The 18448-nt window shown below is 43.1% G+C and overlaps 1 long non-coding RNA gene across 1 annotated transcript in view; it reads right to left on the bottom strand.

The window, feature by feature from the left end:
- Nucleotides 1-18425, bottom strand: part of LOC137853851 (uncharacterized) — a 38888-nt gene extending 20463 nt beyond the window's left edge. The window contains exons 1-3 of the long non-coding RNA XR_011094769.1: nt 17878-18425; nt 16877-17058; nt 15893-16557 (exon numbers count right to left, since the gene is read on the bottom strand). This is a non-coding gene — a long non-coding RNA (uncharacterized lncRNA). The remainder of the gene's footprint in view (nt 1-15892; nt 16558-16876; nt 17059-17877) is intronic.
- Nucleotides 18426-18448: the final 23 nt, after the last annotated feature.

Below are 18448 nucleotides of genomic sequence, written 5' to 3'. Positions count from 1 at the left end.
ACCCAAACACTATGGTTAATAGGTTTCCTGTAGCCATCATGTGATTAGACAGCTCTTGCACCTGTTAGCATATTTAGGCATGTATTTTTGTGTTAACGGCCAGTGTCTCTTTCTAAATAAGCCACGACTACATTTTAAATTGCTTAAGTCAACTTCCTCAAGCAACCACAAAGTGAGAGGTTCTCGTGGGAAAAAAAGAAAAAAAAAAAAAAAAGAGAGAGAAAAGAAAAAAGTGCCAGGCATCAGTTTTCAGTTCAGAAAACCTCAATGAAATCTAAAATTTATTTATCAGAGGAAGGGAAATTAGAAACTACCCGATCAGAACACAGAATAAAAAAATATAGAGGGGGATAATCAGGTCACCAGTGGAAAAATATCTTTATCTGTGTTTCAACTTTGCTTTGAAATGCTTTTGTTTGAAATCCTCTCGCTTTAACAAGATCATCTTAGATAACCAGTTTTCTGCAGGTAAACATAGTAGTAATCTGAAAATGTTCAGAACAATAAAACCAATTTCTGTCTGGGGAGAGGACAGAGTGCTGCTGGTACAGGGCACAACTGCTGTTATGTGCTTGTACCTGGAAAATAATCTGCAAGGAAGAAAAGGGATTTTTTTAAGTAACAGCAGAATGGTTTACCCTATTCCACCTTCCCCTTGCGCCTCGAAGTGTTATCATTAATGCCATTTTCTCTGTTATGCTCCAGGTACAGATTTCACGACCTTAACTTTTGCTATTCCAAGTAACCCATTTTGGCCCCATCCTCATCCCTACACGTTCCTTTTCCGGAGCACCAGCATGGGAAAAGGCATGCTGAAGAGGCCGAGCTGTGCTTCACCAGCAGCCTCCCTGCCCTCCAGGACATCCTGACTCCTTCCCTGCCAAAGCCTGGGGCAATGCAGCTGCTGCTGGGAGGCTGCAGGGCGGGAGGCTGAGCTTTTGGGGCCTCTGGATGGCGGTGCGCAGAGATGACTGCATCTGTGGTGGTTTTCACTTAAAAGACTCCTTCTGTTATCAGTCACGTAAAGGTCTATTGACTTCAGTCAGGCTTTATACACACTGTCACACACGCACATGCGTGCGAAGCGTGGTCATGCTGCATCACACAGCAGGCAGCCACCGTGACAGCGAGAAAGAGTTTTTGTTTGTGACCATTGGTACAATGACACAGAAACAACGGCTTCAGTTAAGTGCCTTGTACCAGGACAGTTCATGGTTCACATGCAGGAAGGAATGGGAAAGACATTCTAACGTGAAACACCACAGCACCCGCAGTACCAGTTCAGCTGTATTTGTGGGTTACACGGAAACAGTTCTCTGGAAGAGTTGGGGCAGCGCAGTTTTTCAGTATGGACAAGACCTGAGATGCTATCAGTTTATCCGATTCTGCCTTGCCGTAGACTAATCCCTTTGTATTTCCACACAGCTCTTGCATGAGCTCTAACCAGCCACAGCCCCGCACCCAGCCTGCTCAAATTGGAGCGAGTGTTTCCTCATACAAGGCTGCTCTGTGCTAAACACGCAACCACCACCCAGCATCGCACGAAAGAGAAAGATCCACAATTTTGGCATTTCTTCCAGCTTGCTTGTTTATTTGGACAAGAATCCATTTCTGCAAACATTGAGGCTGGAGAGCAGATTTGTTTTCAGGGCTGACGTTTGCCCAGGCTGACGAGAAGGCCGGAGGCTTGCAAAGAGTCTGGTAACTAGATGATACAGGCGTGGAAGAGGGATCCTGCCAGCTCCTCCTTGCTACAGAGGAGAGGCTGACAAATAACTGGTGGGATAAGCAACCTAATCCACCACAACGACAAAACTGGGAGTTTGCTACCAACGCCAGCAGATAAATCCCTTCAATTTTTGTGCTGAAATCACGTTAGCCTTCATAAATGCCTCCTATCTCATCTTCCCATAAAGTCACTCACTTCCGTGTGTCATTACGGGCTCTGCAACACACCAGTGACAACCAAGATGTGGTTATGTTGCCTCAGGCAACATCGCTTGATTTCTGGTTTTGAAGTTGCCGTATCTGCTCTGCCTCCTAATTACGGTTTTGTACTTACAGTTCAAAGAACGATATTTAAAATAATAGACGGCGAAAGCTGAATTGCTAATATGCAGAAGTAGCTACATTGTATTGCCTTGGGTTTCACTATATCGTTTTGACGATATGATACATGTGTTTCTCAGACATTAAGCACATTGCGTGGCCTGGGATTAACCAGTTGCAGGTTTGGGTTTTCCTGCTTACTCACATTTTCCCTAGCCATTTATGAAGTTAAAAAGAAAGCCTCAGGTGTGTTAGATTGTGTGATAGAAGTTCGTCTGCACACGCACAGAAGAGCGCAGAGATGCAGTGGCAGGAAGCAGAGCCCCAGTAATACCCTGTCCTGACCCCTCCCAGGCCCGGCCCAGATGAGCAGGAGGCACAGAAGTAGGTGGGAACCCAAATTAAGGGCTCTAAAGAAGGGACTGCCCATACAGGGGCCTGCCAGGGCTGTCCCACAAGGGTCTCAGCTCCAGTGTGAACATAATCGATGATGGCTGATGAGCCAACACTAGGGCACCTTTTGTATGGAGAGGGGTTGCTGCCCTATGTATGGGATGCAGGGGAAGAGCATTTCAGGATTGCATGAGACTTACTGGGGGATGTTTAGGAAGGCATCAGAGGTGGGAAAGGGATGGATTTAGGTGATTTGGGGGTGAACAAGCATGGGAAAATAGAGAGATAAAGGGTCAGTCACAACCACCACAACAGGTGGCTGGTTAGTACATTTGTCTGGTCATATTCTGCACGTGATCAGCATGGTCTGTCCCATCTTATTTAATTCATTTCCACCTTTTCCAAGGTGAAAGACTTTCTATTCTTCACCTATGTGCCTGTATGGACCTCCAACTGCCAGCAACTGGAGTCAGCCCATGGGTGGGAGGGCCCATGTGTTCACTGTACAACAACCCCAGAGCAGGTTTGCAAGTGCTAGCAAAGTGCACGCTGGACTAGCTAATGAGTAGGTAACTGGCCTGGGAGCCAGGGGTGTCTCTGGGGTCAAGACACGGGGCCAGGGGAGTCCCTGGCCAGCTCTGTCTATGTGCACGTGCATGCATGAGCGGGGCAGTCTGTACCAGCCACCGGAGTGGGGCTGAAACCTTGGGATGCAGCCACTGCTGCTGTCTGTTTGTATGAGTGCTCTGTGTGCCTCTGGGAGCTGTGTGGCCAGCCATGTATATATGCGGTGTGTACGTGTGCTGTGGGCATGTGCTTTCTGGGAAGATACAGTCAGACCCGCTCCTGGTTGGACCTGGGGCCATGCAGATGCAGCAGCCTTGCCTATCTCAGGACATCGCAACCATCACCACATATTTTCCCCTAGCAAGGTATTTTTTTCTAAATTACTACTACTTGTGTGGAAATTGTTGGCACTACTCCATACCACAAATGCATTTTATAATATATTCTATTTCCCAAAGAGATCTGTGCACTACAAATTACTGTTTCAGCACCCTACCTTCTCAAATCCCTTCTCACCTTTAAAAATAAAAAAAGCGCAGTGGCTATGACACCAATAAGTCTCTGGAACTTAGATCAAGACAACCTAACTGGCGACAAAATAACAGCTATGACAAAGAGAACCATCTATTTTCCACAGGAAAGAGCAGATGTGTTTGCCGTTCACCAGCAACAACTCCCTCATCAGGGATCACGATGGACCTCCCCGTCTCTTAATTTATTCACCATCAGGCCTATGGGCCACAGCCCTTAAGAGATGAGAAGTAGACATTCAACACTAAACACAGCGAAAACTCTGCCTGAGAAGTGTGCAGCCTACATAAACAGGAAAGGAAACGCAGGCAGGGAGAGGCAGAGTGCCTTTCCCCAGGTCATACACCAGGTCCTTGACGGAGCCAGAAATAGAGCTCTGGCTTCCTGAGCCCCCTCCAGCGTGGCCCACCTGGGCTCCCATGTGGGTAGGTCGCAGACAGAGCTCTCATGCAGCGACACCGCTCCAGACATCGGTGGAGAACAGAGCAGCAGCAACCCCACCGGAGCTGCGTCTGTACTCTTTTCAGGAACAGCAGTTTCAAGCAGGAGGAATTAGGCCAGGAGGCATTACATAGCCATGACTGTATTTTAATATTCTTGACTCCCAATCTGTTGTCTACCCTTTTCTGGATAGCATTTAAGGGATTTGTTTTGCACAATGAATTCACAGTTCCTTCTTACATTTAACAGCCTATTTTTATCAGCAGACAACAACATCACCACAGAGCCTAGTTATATGACTACTAGGAAAAGCTCCTATTTTTAACACTAATAAAACAAAAAACATAGCATATGAAGAAATCACTCTACTAGACAAACATTAACCCAAATATATAGCATTATTGTAGCTTCTTACAGGCACTTCATCCTGGTAGTGACTGTTAAGCAACTAGGGAAAAAAAAAAATCATTCTCTACAGATTTAATGTGATAACACTTGCATTCACTGAAATGAATGCTGGGCCCCCAAGTCTATTTATCCACAAGCAAAATTCATCAGGAAGGGTAAGAAACAGATCTGAATGTGCTTTTCTGGGCCCTTTCCTGCAAGATGTAGGGCAGCAGTTGGCTTTGCTAAGTAACTCAAAAATCAGAACTGTAGGTGGAGGAGTCTCATTCAAGGCTGGCATCTGCACCATTCCCAGCCGCATATGTACTCGGTTCTCTGCTGCATATCCCCAAGCCTATGTGGTGGTGGTAACACAATATGAAGTAGGTGGTTTGGTTTCAGTTTTCTTATCTCTATAGAGCAGACGGACTTGAAGGAGGGGTTGAATAGTAGCCCAAAAGAACTTAATGCAGTTTGCTCTCAAGCTTCTGGGTTTCTTCCTCTTCCAAAACTAGTCCACCTAAGCTCAAAATCCTTCTCCCTCTCCCCCAGGTTTGAGTTGATTATATACGTGTTATTCACTGGTCACATATCATTACCTCTCTTGGCAGTAAGGACACACAACCATTCAAGTACATAAAAACACAACATTTGTGGATGCACAGCACCTTGGGCTGGCTGTCCCCATGGAGGATGAAGGCTCCCATCACCCCACCCCAGCTCCTGTCCTCCCTGCAGGAAGCAGCCCCCTGCACACAGCAAAGAAACACTCAAAAAGTCACCAATTTGAGACACACTACTGCTATTACTACTGCTATTTGGCTAAACCTCGTGATTCTCCTCAAACACCAGGCAACGCTGGGGCAGAAGAATGAAGGAGGGCATGTTTCGATGATGTACATACAGCCTGGAGTAAACCAAAATAAATTAATAATGTTACACCTGGGCAGTTAGCTGCGCGCGCTGACTATTAGCATGAGGCTGTGAGCCAAGTGCCATTAACCTCCGAGGCATATCGTTATTAGACCATAACACCCAACCTGTCATGTCTCATTGTTTCATTAACACAGTTCTGGAAAGCCTCTAATAGAGTCAGGGAAACTGTTGCCTCAAAATTAGCAGAGATTACAAGATTTTGCACGTGGGTACTGAAGAGAAGAAAAGGAAGTTTATTACAATAATTTTAAGGGCATTAGAGATAACGGCGATAATTTTGCTTCTGATCTAAAGCTCACTGAAGTCAGCGAACAGGCTCCTACTCTTTTATTCTGAAAGAGTGATTATTATAAATATGATTCTCCCCTACTCATTTCTTAAATTAAATTAGAAGTTGCCCAGCCCAGAAGAAACCTGTAATGCATGTACCAAAATATTTGCATGGCTGACAAGCTCTGCCTTTGAATCTTTATGAAAGGCATATAATTGTGCTTAATGCAATTTATTTGTCATTAAAGAAATAAGCTTTGATCCAAACATCTTTGCAGAGATCCAAGAAACTAGAACTCCAGGTCTATTTTAAAGCATCGTGCATTTAACATTCATTCCTTGCCTTATCTTATTAGGAAATTTATTCCCTAGTAGATTATGGAAATATAACAAAGGGAAAAGTGTTATACTTAACTGTATTAATACCTCAAATTATAGTTGGGCCAGGTTTATGTTTGTTTTAAGAAGAGACGCTGTCAAATAATGTAAACCAAAAATCCGGCACAAAGATTATTGATCACCCCACCACCCTGTCAAGTTAGATAGCATCAAATCAAGTAGGTTTCCATGTTTCACTCAGTCCCAAATGCCAACAGACAAATAAAAACAAGAACTATACTAGGAAAGAAAGAAAAGGACCGTTTCTTAAATGTTAATGGAAACACTGTCATGACAGATTTTAACGATAACGGCAACTTGTCTGCATTTAAATAACTCTCTGCAGTCTGTGAATGGCCAACACAGGCATTGCACTCATATCCACAAGGGAGGAATCAGCATAGCTTGGGGGATTTTTTTTGGTTGATTTTTGAGAAAGAGTATCTGATTTCTTTCTTTCCTTTTTTGGTTTGAGCAAGACATAAGCAAAGCAAATGCTTCAGAAAGTGATCAGCTGAACAAAAATAAAAAATGGGAAAAAAAAAGAAAAAACCTTCTGTAATAGAAAAAATTGGGTTTTGTTCCCCCTGCCAAACGCCTCTAGGAAACTTTCTGTGGGAGTTGGGATATTCATCTCCCAGAATCTGGCTCCTAACGAGGAATTACACAGGCCAAGCCAAGAACAGAGGGACAGCAAAAAAGGAAAGCAATTCCTACACTGATTGTGAAATAACCCGGATCATCTAATTTCCTATTACTCATTTTAAATATTTCTTTAAACAGAGGAAAATTACTTAGTCATAAAGTGACTTTAAGAAAAAAAAAGCACTTAAAGCCACACTAATTTTACTTTTAAACTGGTTCTTACCATGTAAAAATTAATTATTTTGATATTCAAAAAAAATCACAATGCAATCAAAACACCCATATTGGATGGCACTCTTTCTCAGTCACATCTGAGCAGATGCCCTGCTCAGTATCTTAGATACTGCTACAAATCACTGTCCTTACTTAAAAAAAAAAAAATAATAATAATAATTAGGGAGTCTTGGAGTCTGAATTTCATATGGTAAGCAGCAGCAAGCAATGTACTACTCATCTTCTCATGGCCTGTAGCATAAGTCTTTCATCAATCCTTTCTTAGTGGTACCTTTCCTAAGGGAAAAAAAAAAAGTCCAATATCTATCTGCTGTTACAAAGAAGCTGGTCAGAACCTTTGACAATCACTGCTGCTCTGAACCTTCTCTCGCTCTAATCTGCCTTCTCTGATGTGGAGCAGGCCTTAGCCATTTTCTGTACTTTGGCTTTTGACTATTTATCCCATCATTTGAAGCCTCAATGCAATTGTTTACAGTGGAACCAAAGAATCCTCAAGAAAATCAGTAGTGAGGAGAGTACTGGATTTTGCACTCACAATTTTGCAGGGTTTGTCATTCTTTACAAAACAGAGGAATAAATGAAATTCTCCCTCTAAGTTATCTAGTGTTTAAGTGAAGGCAAGTCAGATTTCTTAACCAATGAATACTTGAAAGGCAGAGGAAAAAAAATAAGAGACACATTCCTGGAGCAGAAACACTGACACAATATACTTCTGTTTAGCCAAATGAAGTTTTTAGAAGTACGATGTCAGTCTGCATTATTATTCATATGAAGATCCTTTTAGTCCAATCTGACTGATGTGGGAATTGCCATGCTGTAAAGACAAAGATACGTTAGTGTCTGCACAGTAAAAACAGCTCAGGCCCAGTGAATTTGTTTCTAGAATCCCCTTGTTAATTTCCCACTATCTAAAAAAGGGTCTCAAATACAATCACCAGTCTCCTAAGAGGAAAAATCCACCCTGGGAAGTCTGTTTTTCATTTGTTTTTAAGCAACAACCAGTGCATGTCTTTGAGAGTGTCCCAAGAGGTAAACTCGGGCTTCTCGTCCCCAAATGGAAGGACAGAATTAGCTGCTTCGGCAGGCATTTTCCACTCCTTTCCTTAGATTCATTGTGAGCTCTCCAGGGAGAAGACTACAGAAGTAGATGAGGAAATCATGTGTATAAGGATGTGATGGGGGCAGGGGGATGGAAATGTCAGGGTATGAACTGCATTCCCCTCATCCCGTGATGACCACTGGCTGGATCTTGCAGCAGCATCCACAGGCTTGTAGCTGCTGTCAGATCCAGGAATAACTTTGTCTGTGGAGCAACTGAGTCCAGGCAGAGATATAAAATAGAGCACCATCAGAACAGCACCGGTAAGCAAGGAGCACCAGCTTCATGGGGTCTGGATTATGACTCAAGGACAGGTTCAAGTCCTTCAGATCTGACCCCAAACTGAGAGAACACCAGAGAAGCCCAGGAATTTTGCATATACCTGGAGAGTACAGGTCCAGGCCACTGGCACAGTCTTCAGGGAACAGTTGTAGCTGTGATAACATTTTAACGAGCTGTAGAAGTTCAGCCACAGATGCAGAGATGAAGCATTCATAGCATGCATTCTAATAATTTCTGTTTATACAGCTTAAAAAAAAAAAAAAAAAGTGACTCGAACTAATTCCTTTTTATGTGGGAATCTGCTCTGGTTTAACTCAAAGGTCATTTTTAAGTCTGTGTGCATTTACAGTGCTAGACAAATATTTGTCAAATATACAGGCTGCTGGTCGCATTTGAAAGATAAAGGTTATGGGGGAGGAGGGGAGAGAAAAAAAAAAAAAAAAAAAACCTCAGCCAGTGCAGAACATAGAACTGAATGAACCTTAAGGAAAAGCACCCATCTGTCAGAGCATGACACATTCCTGCTAGCAGAGACTGCCACCTTTTGGGGAACAGCTTGAGAGACAGAGCAGAAAAGAGGATGATTCATTTCCAGTTTTGGTTCCTTATTTGCCTGAATGTCAGCAGAGTCAAATAGTTTTAATTTCTCAGCTAACTTCCAGCAGAGGAAAAAAAGAACATTTCCAAGAGGATCCCTGAACACCACTAGTTTCTTTTTCTGTAGCTCTTAAAAAGAAGCATTTTTACAGTCTGTTCATCTCAGCTACTGCTACTGTTTTTGAATCTCTTAGCCACTTTCAATCAAACTGGACACAGGGGAAATATCTCAGATAAAATTCCAGCTTTCTTCCTAAGAAACAGAAGTGAGAAGATGAGCTACACTCAAATTCACGCCTCATTAAGGGAAAGTGGAGGAGGAACGTATCTTGGTTGGTAGCAGCCAGTCAAGCAGTATGGATGTGGTTTTCTACTAATCACTGCAAATATACTTTCTTATCCCAGACCCAGCACTGAGTTTAGGCACACAAGAAAGGAACAAATTGGGGCCGTTGTTGTAGGTAATCAAGGAGGGAAATAGATCACAAGTCAATAGGACTCAAGTGTCATTGTCAGCACTACTCTTTTGGCAGCTTGCCTTGCCAATACACAGGGACAGAAGCTACAATCAGGGGAGACATCCATGTACTCTTCACTCTTTGGAAGTGCTTTGTATGGATGTTTTTATATCATCTACAAAATATGATTTAAAAAACAAACAAACAACAACAAAAAAAAAAAAAAAAAACAGATACTGGCTTAGGATTCTTGGATGTATTACTTCCAGTCTGATATCAAAATAGGTCATCAGATTCCAAAAAGAAAAGTTTGAGTAACGCATACAGCCAGCGCTCAACCATATTATTCAGCACAAGAGACTGTGCAGGAAGCCAGATGCCAGTCAGTAGTTCCAAGAACTTACATTTGCATGTCTGCTGCCTGCTTTGACTGGTGAATGCTATCTCACAACGCAATGTGTAGCTGCACCCCTCTGTGACACCCCCCTCTTGACCCACCTCTTTTGTTATTGTTTCTATAAGAAACACAGTCTTCAAAACCGTCATTGGTTCTTTCCCATTTACTTTCTCAGATGAGGAACCCTGTAGTTTCAGAGAACAATAGAAACCTCCTGTACAGTCACCTTGGTTAATGACACCAAGCCGTGCATTTCACATGAGCCTGCCCGTCACTGTCTGACTAAACCACCCTACAAGCCCGTAAGATGCTATCTTCTAACACCATAAAGGGAGACTGATGATATTGTCCTTCAGAAGGTCAAACAGCCTCAAGTTGCTCCAGCAGAGGCTTAGATTAGATATTATGAAGAATTTATTCATGGAAAGGGTGGTTAGACATGGAAACAGGCTGCACAGGGAAGTGCTGAAATCCCTGTCCCTATAGGTGTTTGAGACACATGGACATGGTGCTTAGGGACATCATTAAGTGGTAGACTTAACAGTGTTAGGTTGATAGTTGGGCAAAAAAAACAAGACACACCACAACTGTGATTCAATCCATCTTAGAGCAACTTATCCCAGCAAGTCTTCACTGAGCAGCTGTCACCTACTAAGCTGCTACCTCCTTTTCCTCTTCCTCTTTCTCCTCATCCCCACCTGCATTTATGCAAAACTTGATCTTGATGTAGAGGAACAGTGAAAACTGAGATGTTAATAATGCTGAAGAGAATAACTGGGACTGCGAATGGAAAAAATGACATCAAGGCTGAGGGGACAATAAAAGTCACACAAGAGGCTCAATGCTGAAAGGGCCAAAATAAAAAAATATTCAAACAGTATGAGAAATGTTACTTGTAGGGATCACACCTCTCCATTCCTTCCTTCTCAATTTATATGAAAAGCAGCAGCAGGAGCATTTCTGGAAGCAAAGGGTATTGGAGAAAGAAGGATATTGACACAGCCACATCAGAACCAACATCGCAGTGGAGCAGACACTAAAAGACACCCTGATCTTCCTGTGCTTCTGCTGTTCCTTCCCAGCAAGAAATAAGCCTTGCCTGGTATTCACCTGCAGCACGCCAAGACCTCAGTGGTTAGAAGCCACAGCACTAGTGGCTTGTTAGCTACAAACTACCACAGTATTTTAGAAGTGGAAGCCTAAGTAGAAATTCCAAATTGAAGCCAAATCTTGCAACAGCAGTTCTACTTTGGATCCTATCAGAATGGCACTTGTTATAATTCTGGTGCTCGAAAAGCACCAGGAGAAAACTGATCTTAAAAGATTCATTCTAGTTTAGCTTAAGGTCTAAAGTGTCTTATTGAAGGATATGCCTAAAATTCTTGCTATTAGAGCAGCTTCAGACTCTGTACCTCTGAATTAAGGATTGAGGTCATAATAATTTTCCACCCCCTGCAGGTTTATGAAAGAATGTGCTCCTGCCACCACAGGAAAGCATTCTCAAACATGAGTGTGCGCAAAAAGAACAAAAGTTGGGCATTTTCTAGTGTTGATTGACAGGAGGGGAGATTGTTCATGCTACAAGAAGAACACAGAAGATAATATTTCACCCCTGAAAAGCTACTCTTGTCAGAGACAGAAATTCACAATACCCTTTATAGTTGGATATCTTTGAGAGACGCTACAACTTTGGTGAGCCAACAGGAGTTAATCAGTTTGTTTCTTTGTTCTCCTGGGTGGGAGAAGCATTTTTCCCTTTGGAATTACTGAAGCAGAACTGACAACAGATACCTATTTGGTGAGCTGAAGAACACTGTTAGGAATACATGATGCTCAAAGGCTTTTTAAAAATCTTTGTCTATCCCAGACACCAAAGCAAAATCAAACTGAGCTGATCCCAAGTTTCCAGTATTCTATTAAGAAATAATAACATTATCCTAGACAAGCCAGAACGTAACTTAGCCCCTCACAATTCTCAGTCTGAAGGTAGGTAGGCACACTCTGAGGAAATGTCTCTGAAAAGAAGTTAAATTGCCACAATCTTATTGAGCTGCTTACAGCACTGCTCTGGATTGCCTCCCTCCTGCAAGCTTAATATCCTCTAATATCTGTTGGTTCACTCTTACTGCCACGGGTGCATTTGGCTTGCCCAAAAACATGAACATGTGCAAGAATCTCTCCTCTGACGTGGGGATATCCTATAGAATGGGGCAAAATCAGGCTGCCTGGCAATGCTCCAGAGGAGCAAAATGGACAAGCACCTAGGCCAGCAGAAATATTCAAGTGTGTTTTCTCCTTGAAACAAGCAATAAACTACTCACGGGAATCTATCAAGGCAGGCCATAACAGCAAGCTAGGAGAACGCTTTGCAAATCAGCTGCAACAAATTTGTGTCACCTTAGATCACCAGAAGGATTTTGTTTTGTTAAAACAAACAGAAGCACAAACCAAAAACACAGATGAATTAAATAAACATTTTCTGTCCTAGGCACCAGAACTAGGCTGGATAAACAGGTCGACCAGCCTAACTTGCCAGTCCAGTTAAATCTTAACAAATATTTCAGCATTATTTTAGCCAAAGACAACTTTATGCGCAAATGTCTTCTTGTTCCCCCTGTCAGATTACTAAGATGATGTTACGTGAAACCTTTAAGTAGAATATGACTTCAAATTGTATTTGATCAGTTGAGGTATATACGATGATACATACTAAAATGGTAAAGTTTCTTATGGCATTAAGGTAGTTAAATATTAAAATCCTTTCAAAAATTCAGTGAGGTTTGGTGATCTACATCCTTTTGGCTCCTTGGAACTCTGCGCTCATTACTTTTAAGCAGTTTTTCTGAAAAGTTTTGTCTCTATAACCCTTTATCATCCTCCCTTGTTCCCAAATTGGGATGTGTGAGTGTGTGTAAGAAAAGAAAGTCAACTTGGGTGAAGGTGGCAGAAAGCGTTTAGCATTATTTTGAAACTTCCTAGAGTTTCCTCTAAAGAGCACTAACATTATAAAAAAAGCCATAAAAGCCAGGGTCAATCACAAAGCAGAGGTTTGCAAGAAGACTTAACTACTGTGAGAAACCTGTGTGAGCACGGTGCAACAGCTGATAATCTCCAAGAGAGGGCAGTCTTAGACTGGCGATGGTTCGCAGACAAGGATTTATTGTTACACCTGTTTCCTGCCCCCTTTTTACTGTATGTATCTAAGAAGCTCGGGGTTTAAATAGCATTGTCCGTCAAAAAAAAAAATAAAAAAAAAATTGTCTAGGCAAACGCTTAACAGTTAACCTTCTTCAAGCTTCAAAGGGGAGGGGAATATTTAAGCACATGCTCATCTTCAAATATGTGATTAATCCTACAGCGGTCAGCTGCACTCTCTCTTGCTTCAGAGTTCAGCAGCAGTTAGATCAAGGTGAGAGGCAATCACAAAGGTTCTTCCAGGCTTTTTTATTTTTTTAAAAGTCCCTATCATACAGCTAAGCTATGCCAGCCCTGCTGTCTGTTTTCATCTCTAAGCAGATATTTTACTACTTAAGTAATTGGAGAGATAAAACTATACCAAATCAGAGTCTTCCTAACCATTCTTCAGATCCTTAATAAAGACAGACTGGAAAAGTCAGCCCCAAAATACAGTCCAGTAGCTTCTTTCTTGCCAGCAAGCAGACTGCCTTCTAGAAAGAGGCCAAAACTTTCCACCGGCTCTCACTATTTCCAGCTTTCCCATGCTTTAGAGTCATCATTTGGATACTTGTACTTCCAGCTTATGCACCAGCTAATCAAATCATAGAATACCCCAAGTTGGAAGGGACCCACAAAGATCATAGAATCACTGAGTCCGACTCCTAGGTCTGCAAAAAGTCAGATTGATGATGGTGGTTCCCAAGCCCTGGAGAAATCCCATATTTATGGGTGTTGAGGGTAACCACTGTAAGGTAAGCTTGTTGGAAGTAACCCAATTTCTTTAAGGTACTTATCTCTTACCTACACCAATGCTGAGGGCAGAGCCACCAGTTGAAGTTCAGGAAACAGCATCCAGAGCTGTGGGGACCAGGAGCAGCAGTCAAACAGCAGTGCTCCAAGGAGGGGCACAGGCTGTCCTTCAGGAGCACTGGACAAACACTTAAGAAACTAGGGATGGAGGAACGGCTGTGAGCACTGTATTACTTAACATTACCTAAGTAACAGGATCCTGCTTCATACACAAGTGCCCTGCTGGGTCCCTTAGTCCAACTAGGCACGCCAACACTTAGCCCCTGTGAGACTTACCTGCTGTTGCCTTCTAGGTGGCAAAGCTCACGGGTGTGTTCACCCCACTCAGTAAAACTGGAGTCCAGTGAATACCACTTCTGCAACCACAATCACCCCCAGCATTGTACAGATGCACCTCTTCTTTTTTTTTTTTCCCCCTCTCTCCATCCCAAGCATCCACATGAAACTATTTTTGTTTATGTTGGTGAGCAATTTCATTAAGAGGGGAACTAAGATGGTGAAAGAGGCCACTTCCCCTCCCTTCCCCCCCAGTAAGGCTAGTCCACGTGGATATCAGGAGTTTCAGAGACTTCTGTGACATGAAATTAAAATAAAGATTGAGAAAAAAAACAGCAGCAAAACTTTTGGGGTAGAACACAAAAAAATGCAGGAGGAAAGATGCCTTAAATTAAAAGTTCTTAACTATGATTTCAAGGCTGCAAAAGAAAGTAAACAATGACTTGTTTTCTTGCTGGAGTACTCAAAAAAGAAAGCTCCACCCCAAAAGAAAACAAGAAAATACCCCACCAGGTTCTGCTGCCCACAGAAGAACACCATGGGAAACAGTGAACCACTTTGATCAAATTTGCTACCCAGTGTGAATATCTGGCAAGTAGTGTGGCTGTAATGGCACTTCTTAAAGCCGTATTATCCCGTCGGACTCTACAGTGGTACTTGAAATACTTCTTGAAAGCCAGAACAGCTAACCCAGCCACCGCTGAGGTTAACAGCATGATTTCCACTGGTTTCGGTGAAAGTTGGACCAGGCTATAGCAGTAGTAACATCGTTGGAAGAAAGTACCAATGAAGTCTCTTTAATTTCTCTTCACAACAACAAGGTAACTACAAATCCCAGGAGACTGTATCATTTATGCCAAAGGATCATTTCAGTAACACCCACCCAAAGCTGGGTGTTTCTAGTAAATTAGGAGGGGATGAGTCCATGGAGTGCTAAGCAACTACAGTTCCCAAGCTCCAAACAAGAAGAAAGGAGTCCCCAAAGCATGGAGTTCATTAACCTAACCAGAGCATTACAAACATTGATTTTTAAGGCAATGCCAAGAACACTATTGCTTATACTGACACTGCATCTCTAGAGAGGTAGAGTGCCTCACTTTTAAACATGCAACACACATCAAAGACAGCCCTAATGCAACTAAAGCACAGACAAAAGGGTAATTCAAATACATTTCCGTAGTTTAGGTCAAATAGATGTTTTGCAACACAACAAATGATGTTCAAGTCCTGAGGTTTCAGTTGTGAGGCTGCCCTAAGGAGCCAGAGCCCACACCTGGCTGTGACTGGTGGCAACCCAGGTGCAAGCACTTCCCCTCAGGGGTGAGGCCTCAGTGGGTAAGGGCAAGCCACCTGCACACACAGACAAACCCTTTCAACACCCTAGTTTTGTACTTAGGGGAGTCATTCCCATAACTGTAATACAACAAGAAGCCCATCTCATCCCATACAACCTACAAAGCAGTTTATAAAGCTGAAGGCAGCAGGCAGGACCTAAGACATTTTTCTCCAGCACGGTTAGTGTCAAATGAGTATCAGAAGACCTGAAAATTTCTTCTCCACACAGCCCCAAAGTACATACAACATACCTGAAAGCCGGCTGCTCATCACTGCTAGCAAGTGGCCTTTAGACCAGTCCCAAAAGACTTGGAACAAGAGCACCCATTCCAGGACAACAGCAACCTGTTGCACCACAAGCAGAACAGCACCTGGCTCTTCACCACAGACAATTTGCTAACTGAAATCAGGTGTGCAGGAGCTCCCCCCCACACACACACAAACACACCTGACCTTACTGCACCTCCTTCCTGCTCCCTGCCCCTGCGAGCCAGGCTGGCAGGGAGCACCTGAGCACACAGGTGCTGCCCAAGCACTGCTGTAGCTCAGTCATCTTTCCTTTTTTCTGCTGCCCCTCCTCATAACAGCGAGTTGGAAATAATTTTCCCCAAATTATTACAGGTTTCTTACCTTGGCAACACCTATTCTGGGACTGCATAGCTGGAAAGAGGCGAAATTAACTTCACGGTCCTAAGAGCATGAAAACCACCTCCAGCATCCCCTCCCCTCGTACAGAGGGGATGGTGCCTCTCATCCGTGCGTCTTCACGAAGCTCTCCGAGGTTTTTGTGTCCCACGCTCCCGGGGATGCCCGGTAACTCCCCTTGGGCTGTCACTCCCCTTGTTCTCGAGCAGCCTGCCCCTAAGAGCAGCCTGCCCCTACCTTGCCTTGCTCCAAGGGGCCGGGCGAGGCTCCCGGTGCCGTGCCGGGCTTGTCCCGTGCCTGTCCCGGGGCATCCAGCACCCGCTGCCCCGCACGGAGCTGCTGAGACGGAGGCGGGCGCAGAGCGGGGCTTTGTGACTTCCCTGCCTGCTACAGCGACGTGAGCAAGTGCAGGGCTCTTGCAGTCTCTCGGCTGAATTTCGCTGGTAATGCTCACTGTAATGTGGTTTTAATGTCGCGCAGCTGAGACAATGAAAGCGAGCAGTGTTACCGACGTGCTTACCCTCTTTCCGCTGGGGTTCGGTTTGACCTGCTGAACTTTGCAGGGATGGCACTGAAAACAGAGGGTGGTCTCCAGGCACGATCTTCCTTCCTTGCTGCAGGTCTCGTCTTTCTCTCTCCTTAGCTTTCCACTGCAATGGAAAAAAAAAAAATAAAATAAAAAAAATGCAGAGGGAGGCTTGGATCAGGTTGGTTAAACCTGTGTACAGGTAGGAGCTCATCTTAGGCTCAAAATGCAGCTGAGGTCAGAAGTCACAAATTAACTGAATAGAGCCTGTGCAATTCTTATTTATTTATTTATATTCAGTAAAGCTGACCTCATGGGCTTCTAAAAAAAAAAATCAACTTTGATTTTTAGAAAAAAAAAAATTGGCTAGAGGGTCCCCAAAAGAACTTTGAAACTTTAGAGGGTCCCCAGATGATTTAATATCTGAAACACCTTTGGCTTACCTAGCAGGTTGATGCCTTCCTTTCTCTTCCAGGTTTGCCCTTTGATTTTGATTTGGTGCAGCAAAACACTTTGGAGGAGAACATGGCAGTTGACTGCTGTGAAATGTAGTAGGCAAATTAGCAAATGTTCTGTTTTGTCAAGTTCAGTAATGCCCAGCTCAGGTACTTGTAAATCACAATAGCTGCAAAATAAAATTAATTTAAAAAAAAAGAAAAAGGAAAAAAAAAAAGAAAGAAATCACCACACTACTATCTCTAATCATTAATTTGGGGCTCTTCAGAGGGGTATCAGAAACTTTATGCTACAACTCACAGGGCTTTTTTCTTGCTTGTGGTTCTCTTGAAATCAAACCAGCTGTAAAATACTGCCTACCTTAGGCTTAAAATAGCTGAAACCACCAAGTTTCCTGTGGTTTTACATAAAACCATGCACTTTGTGATGAGTGCCTACTGTTGTAAAACAAGAACATGGGGCATAGTGGGCACCCCAAAGGCTGTAGTTGTCACCCCAGCAAAAGGCAAGTGCTGATGAGAGCTCAGAAGGACCTGAGGCAGGCACAGAGTAAATTGGGTTTGTTTCTGTTCTCAGCTGCATGGCTAGTTCCTGTGACTTTGTGAGTGGATTCACAGCATTTCAAGTTTTATTGAGCTGAAACTCCCAGAAGCTGAGCAGCTAAACAGAAATTGCCACTGGGGAAAAAAAATACCTAGCTCTCATCCATGTGAAAATAAGTTTAGAAGTACAGAACGGGTACCCACAATGACCATGTACCACCAAAAAGGCTAATCCATTTTTTCCCTTGATTTTATGATTTTAGGATATGCACGTGTTTGGCATATGCATGCATGGCAGGGCAGCTGTCACAAAACTATTCAGTGGTACCTCCTATGTGCAGTAAATAAAATGCAAAAGACTATTCCTTCTGCCCCTCACCAAACTAGTTAGCATCAAAGTCAGCATCTCCAAAATTTAGCATCTGATACATATTAAAAATACTTACTTCTGTGGAGACTCTGTATTCTGGAACTTCCAGTGGACTCACATTTGTGACAAATTCCAGTTGTCTTTTGATTTAACAATGCTAAATGCTGGTTGATATTCTCTCCTGTCAGTTAAAACCCAACAGTCTCCAGCAATGAAGAGAGGTATTCCAAGTCTCTTGTCCTATGTCAAACTGCATTTATATACAGGTTAACTACAGGAAGCATTTCCAGATTCAGCTGAAAACAAAGGACAGGCTTCTCTCACCTGTCTGGCTGACGTTCTCAAGATTTCTGGAAGAAAAACACAGATTTGAAAGCAGCTTATTTCCAGGTCTCCCCATCAGGTCATTTGCAAAATAAAGCCTAATCGCTGCCTTCCACAGAAATCCTGAAGCAGATGAGGGGCCCTGGGATGTTAGAGAGAGATAATGACCCCTTCTGCTGGAAGTAGAGGAGCTGGTGCTTGATAAAGCTCTTATTGGCTTATTTTTGATTATTCTGGTTATCTAAATCTATATATACACATCATACCTATAGCAAGCAACCTCACTTTACCTGGTCACGTTTCCTTTTCAGAAGATCATGCCA

The sequence above is a fragment of the Anas acuta genome, chromosome 3 (genome assembly GCF_963932015.1).
Source record: "Anas acuta chromosome 3, bAnaAcu1.1, whole genome shotgun sequence".
NCBI lineage: Eukaryota > Metazoa > Chordata > Aves > Anseriformes > Anatidae > Anas > Anas acuta.
The sequence above is the reverse complement of the archived record's forward strand: the minus strand, read 5'-3'. Positions and strand labels throughout refer to the sequence as shown.